Source organism: Aegilops tauschii, chromosome 1 (genome assembly GCF_002575655.3).
Source record: "Aegilops tauschii subsp. strangulata cultivar AL8/78 chromosome 1, Aet v6.0, whole genome shotgun sequence".
Lineage (NCBI taxonomy): Eukaryota > Viridiplantae > Streptophyta > Magnoliopsida > Poales > Poaceae > Aegilops > Aegilops tauschii.
Genome location: NC_053035.3, coordinates 347,556,018 through 347,562,441, shown reverse-complemented (window position 1 = coordinate 347,562,441; position 6,424 = coordinate 347,556,018).

The following is a 6,424-nucleotide window of genomic DNA, read 5'->3' as shown; positions in this document are numbered from 1 at the left end:
CAATGGGCCGAGAAAAGGCCGAAAGAAGCTCGACCGCAATTGGGCCCAAAGACGTAGTGGGCCGTTAACGGGCTAAAACTGACGATGGGCTGGAAATTGTCAAATGTATAATGGGCCTTTGATGGGCCGATTCTGTGTAACATCCCACGACAAATTGGCCCGGTAAATCACACTTAAGAAGCTCAAGCTCCTTAGCGATGCATATTATCTCATGAGCCTGCTCCAATACAGGACGATTCTCGACCATCTTGTAATCGTGGAACTACTCTATAATATGCATCTCGCTCCCAGCATTGGTGGCCCCGAATTTAGATTTGGGCACCTCCCACAAGCCCTTGGCAACCCGCGCATGTAAATATGCGTCAACCAACTTATCTCCGATCACGCTAAGAACTGCTCAGAAATACAACGGTGGCTTCCTTGAACGCCTTCTCCTGTTCAGGAGCAATCATTCCCGTGGAAGGGACACTGGCGACCCAGAACACGTTCATAGCCGTGAGCCGTGAGCCATAAGGTGATTTTGGTCTTCCAACACTTAAAATATGTACCGGTAAACTTATCCGGTTTCAGTGCTGCGGTAAAACCACTAGCCCAAAAATGCCTACGCAATTTAGGTTTTTGGATTATTGAGTAAATAGGCAATTTTTCAATCAATTTAATCCAGGAAATAATCGTGAACATGGCATTGGCAGAATTAATGACATACTGATTATGATCTAGATAAGCACATACTATGCAAACAGTAGACACATCTACACATAATGCTAGTACAGCTAACACAGAAAAAAATAGGAGCGGGATAAGCGAGTTATACCCTCCAGTAGGCCAGGCAGAGGGCGCGGCAGCGACTCTCGGCTTCGAGTTTCTCGGCGACGGCATGATCGGGGTCGGTGGACATGGTGACGACGCGGATGTGGATGATGTAGAGGAAGTAGACGAACGGAGGCGAGCAGTCACGTAGTCACTCCCCATAAACCTAATCGCCCCTCTCCCAGAAAGGATTCGGAGAGGCGGGGTTTCGGAGGCCTGCTCTCCCGTCGACCGTGTACACGGTGAACAGGGTGGAGTCGCCGGCGGCGGCGGCAACAATGGAACGAAAGTGGGCGTGGAGGCAGAGATGCGATCTGATTCGCGTAGCGGCTAGGGTTGGCAGACAGACAACATATATATGCACAGCCGCGTGGAGAGACGTGGGCTGGACCCACGTCCGAGTTGGTAACAGCTCACGATCTGAGCGCAGCGTGGTGCGGCGGGCGGTGAAGGAGGAGCGCGCGGGAACCACTTCTCTTCTCAAGCTCCAATAGCATGTGGAAGAGAATCCCTTATAAGGAGGTCCAACTCCTCTTCAACTAGCAAGATGGGACTAAACTTCCCACTACACTTAGTGCCATATAACCCACATGGGCCCTTAGAGATTTTTCTGAAATTATTAGATGGGCCTCCACCCTCATATTTCAACAATTACTACCCACTATGAAGGTAGTAACATAGTTTAGGGATATGTGTATGTTACTCTTTATTGTGGCTAGTCTAAATGAAGTGGCATCTCCTTATAGCCAACAGTCGGCTACATTATTAACCATGCTTTTAGGAACAGATCTAGTTTGTTGCACCGGTGAACTATTCCACATGCAGAGTTATTGCATCAGGGCACAAAGATTGGGATTTTAATAGTTTCAGTCAATGGAACGGGTGTGCAAATTGCAGAACGTAGTCTTCATCTGCAAGAAATGGGGCAAACGATACCACGCACGTGAAGAGAACTACTCTTTTCTCACGAATACGCCGAAGCGTATCATTTCATTGATAGAAAGGAAAGAGAGTATAGGGGATCATATTACACAGATCCAAGTGAGCAGTAGGGGGACGGGGTTCTCAGCCCCTACATAAGAGTTTACGGATGTCTCGTGGGGAGGATGGCTGCTTAGAGCATCTCCAGCCGTTCGCCCCCCCCCCCCCCAGGGCGCCAAAAAAGAGCCGCCTGGGGGCAAACCGGCGCAAGATTGGCGTGTGGGGGCGACTCCGTTCCCAGTCGTCGGCCCACAGGTCGCCGCGGGCTCGGCGATATTTCATACAATTCTTTGCAAACTCGGCGATCTTTCACGAACTCGGCGAAATTTCATTGAAATTTGTAAAAAAAATAAAAACATGCAAACTACGCCTACTACTACGCCAAACTATGCCTAGCCACTGCGCCCGCGTCCACCGCCCGCCATCTACATGCCGAGAAGCTTGTAGAAGCGGGTGTGGTTGCCGCCGCCGTCGTCGTCGTCATCGCGCGCCCCGCCGGTGCAGCCACCGTTCCTGCTGCACCCTTGGCCAGGGTCGCCGACGCGCGGTGGGGCGCTGGACGGCCCGGCCTCGTCCTCCTCATCGCTGTCGAGGACGATGACGCCGCCCTCCTCGCGCCCGGGCCGCCGGGCCTGGAGCTCCGCGTATGCCCAGCGCTGGCGGAGCACCTGCTCGCGGACGTAGTCCTCCTTCGCCCACTTGAGGGCGGCCTCATCGTCGGGGGCCACCATGCCCGCGTGCTCCGGCTTCACCGGGAGCAGCCCCGGCTCAGTCTTCGGCCGGACCAGGCGGAGGGAGCGCGGGGAGGGCCGGGAACCCTCGTTGATGACGAGGGTACCGCCGCGGGTGCGGCGCCGGAGCGGCGTCTCCTCCGGCTCTGGCTTGACGGGGCGGAGAGCCGGCGAGCCGGAGGAGAGCGAGCCGGAGCCCGACGACGATGACGTCCCCGGCTCCATTCGGCGCGGCGTCCAAGAGCTGCCACGCCGGCGAGAGAAGGACGGCCGCGTCGGGTATTCGAGGTGCGGCACGTTGCCGGTCTCGATGTGGTCGAGGACGGCCTCGAGGGTGCGGCCTGGCACGCCCCACCACTCGCGCCGCCCGTCGGCGTTGAGGCGGCCGCGGGGGTTGATGCCGTTGACGGAGGCGATCTTCTCTTGGCGGCGGCGCTCGAAGTACATCGTCCACAGCGTTTCGCTGTCGGCGGCGTACCTCGGCTCATTCCGCTGCTCCTCTGTCAGGGACAAGCGGATGCGGGCGATCTTGGCCCGCCGAGCCGCCCCTTCGGGCACAGGCGTCACCGAGACGTCGCCGGCGCTCAGCCTCCACGCCCCCGGCACACGCATATCCGGGGGCGCCGGATACTCGGCCTCGTAGAGGAGGCGCGCCTCTGGCTCTTGGAGATGGCGGCGGCCGAAGCCGTTCGCCGCCGCGCCGTCACCTGAAAACCTCTCGACCATTTGTTCGTCGGCGGGAAAGGGGGGAGTGTTGCTTTGTGCGCCGGAGAGGGGGGGAATGTGAACTGTGGCGTCCACCGGCGGGGAGGTCGCCTTTTATAGCCGCAGCGGGGCGGCGAGAGGCATCAATGGAGGCTGGCCTGCGCGGCAAAGCGGCAGCCTTCGCATTGATTCTCGCGGGAACCGAGGTGTTGAGGACGACGAAGCGGCGTCTCGCTGACGCGGCGGGCCCATCCTCGTTCGCGCCAAAATCGCTTGCCCCGGCGCCCCCCAGCGCGCCGGGTTTGGCCTGGGTCCGCCGGCGCCTGTTTCGGCCCAAACCGGCGGAAAACGGGCTCCGGGGGGCGCGACTGGGCCGATTTTCGGGCACCAATGCGGAAAAATCATCTGGGAAGGGCCTGTTGGGGGCTCGGCTGGAGATGCTCTTAGGCCCCTGGCGCCCGCAGAGGCCCTACATAAGAGAACTACTCAGGATTATGAATGGCAACAAGTGCATATTTATGAGAGAGGAAGGTGAAGATGCATCGAGTAAGAGCGATGAAGGAATTCTCACTTTCTTTGAGAGTGCCATACAGCCAGCATAAAACCTCGTCAGCAAAGGCCAAGCAGACACCACCCTGAATATTACAGTGGGAAGTGCAAGAAAGTAATTAAAAACCATATATTTAATTAAAATTTAGCTAGTCAAATTCTTGTGTGTACACGGTACGAGATTAGAGGCAATACTCTTCAAAGATGCATATTTTTTTAGACTAGCCATAATGGATAGTAACATAGAGAAGTAACATGCCCATGTTACTACTCTATGTTACTACCTCTACAGTGGGAAGTAACATATGTGTGGTAACATGCAACACCTCATTTATTAGGCTATAGACTCATCTTGCGTTGATATGTGTGATGTTACTCAGGCTAGTCATAGTGGGAGTAACTTAACTAGTAACATAGCGCATTTCGAGAAAATTCTGCTTATGTGGCAAGTAATTAATAAGAGGTGGTAACATAATATGTTACTGTAACATAGCACTTTCCAAGACAAGATGAGTTTACGAGCTAATAAATGAAGTCATCTATGATACTACTATTATGTTACTTTGCATTATGAAGGTAATAACTTAGACTAGTGTCATATGCATAACACTAGTCTAAGTTACTCCCCACTATGACCAGCCTCATACTAGTAGTAACTAGCTATATTACCACATGCCTTTTTTCTTCATTTATTGCTTACCACATCATCTTTTTTATCTAGATATGTGTGATGTTACTACCTATGTTACTCCCATTGTGAGGTCCGAGCACACAACTTATATGGAAATCTACTCCATTTAGCAACACTCTCATGTGATGTGCCGGCGCATTTGAAGATCGAAGTTTGACCAATTAGCAATAAAATGTGAATTGTATATTTATATGGCACAAAAGTTGCATAGCTAGAAACTATTTTGGACCTCATGCATCTGACACTGGTACTGGATATAGTATACTCCTAAAAAAAGGGCACTGACTCTCAAAAAAAAAAGGACACTGGTACTAGATGTCTAGATGGCACAGAGCTTTATTTCCCGCGAAATGTCCAACTTCCCTTGCACCACTGCACAACAGATTTGGGCGGTGAAGACACCGGCACCACTGACAGGCGCGTCGAGCTGTGCGGACACCACCATTGCCTCCCGCGCTCGAATGATCCTCCTGCCTCGTCGTGGTAGGAAAGCCCATCTGCCGTCGTCGGCAACAGGCCGGCGCGTATCTGCTCCGGCTCGACGTGCTCGTGCTGCTCCGAGAGCTTCTTAGGCAGGTAAATCGGGGAGCTGTGCCAGACCAGCTCCAAGGGCAAACCAGATGAATTCTGGAGCGGGGGGATGTAGAAGTGGGCGCACGCCATCAGGACCTCAGCGGGCAACCGCGACCGTGGCGCGGCGCGGGGCCGCGTCGGCTCGAAGCCGTAGCGGTGGCAGCGTTGGACGGCGCGAACGAAGGACGGGTACATGGCAGACGGAGCAGGGGAGTTCCTTCCGTGGACGGCCATCTCGGCGAGAAGATCCTTCATGGCCTCACGGGCAGCGCCGAACTGGGGCGGCAGGAGCTCGACGCAGCTCGCGGCGACCCTCGTGGTATCCAGGGACTCGGAGACACGGAACGCCGCCATCATCTTGAAGTTCTTCTCCCACGCCACGTCGTGCTCGTAGGACATCCACAGGCACGCCGCCGCCGCCGTCGTCCCGTCGCCTCCTTCGAGCTCAAGCCACCATGGCTGGAGCAGCATCACCGCGGTGCCGCCCTCCATCCTGAGCGATAGTTCAGCCGCTTCCCCAGACGCCAACGACCGCGCGAACGACGGGAGGAACATGAGGGTCTTGGGACGGCCGCCGCACCTGACGAGCTCGAAGAAGCCGTCGGCGCCGTCGGCTATCCTCTCGAACCTCCGCACCGCGGAGTCGGTCAGATCGTCGCCGGGAGCTGTGCCCCGGCTGAACGGCATGAACCGCTTGGCTGCTCGCGCCACGCGCCGTGGGAAGGAGCTGCTTCGCGCCATCCCCAGCTCCTCCAAGGTACCGGTGTTTCTTTTGTTGGAGCGGATGATGCCTTTGCCTTCCTTGATCACACGCTTCAACTTGGCCTTCCAACGGAGTAGCGGGGTGTGCGTGACCTGCCAGTCTTCGGACATGGCGATGATGGTCTCGAGCTTGAGCACGGCCATTTCTACTCGATCCACCTTCATCTCGCCGGTCTCGCCTTCTCCTGATAAAAGCAAAGATAATCTTTGCACTGCCTCACCGGCGACGGCAGAGCAGACTGTGTCCGCCATTGATTTGCTTGTCAACTCAAGCAGGCACGAAGTAGTGGTAGGCTAGTCGCGACGTCATTTGGAGCATCTAATTGGTTTTGCTTATTACACCGGCTTCTCTTATTTGTTCTTTGTCTTCCGGTCAGATGTCACTGGTGTCTTTAACTATGCGTCACTTTATGATTTTTTTCTTCTTGGAGCGTCTATTTCTCGAACGACTGAATGATGTTGTTTTCTACCACTCCCTCAGTTGCTTCTTTTATGAGCGACCATCTTCAACACTGATCCTTCATCAAACATTTGAAATTGATGTGGAGGTGGTTGTAAACAGTCAACCGTCATTAAACATGTTTGACGTCTTATGTGTCTAGTCACAAGTATCTAAAAGCAT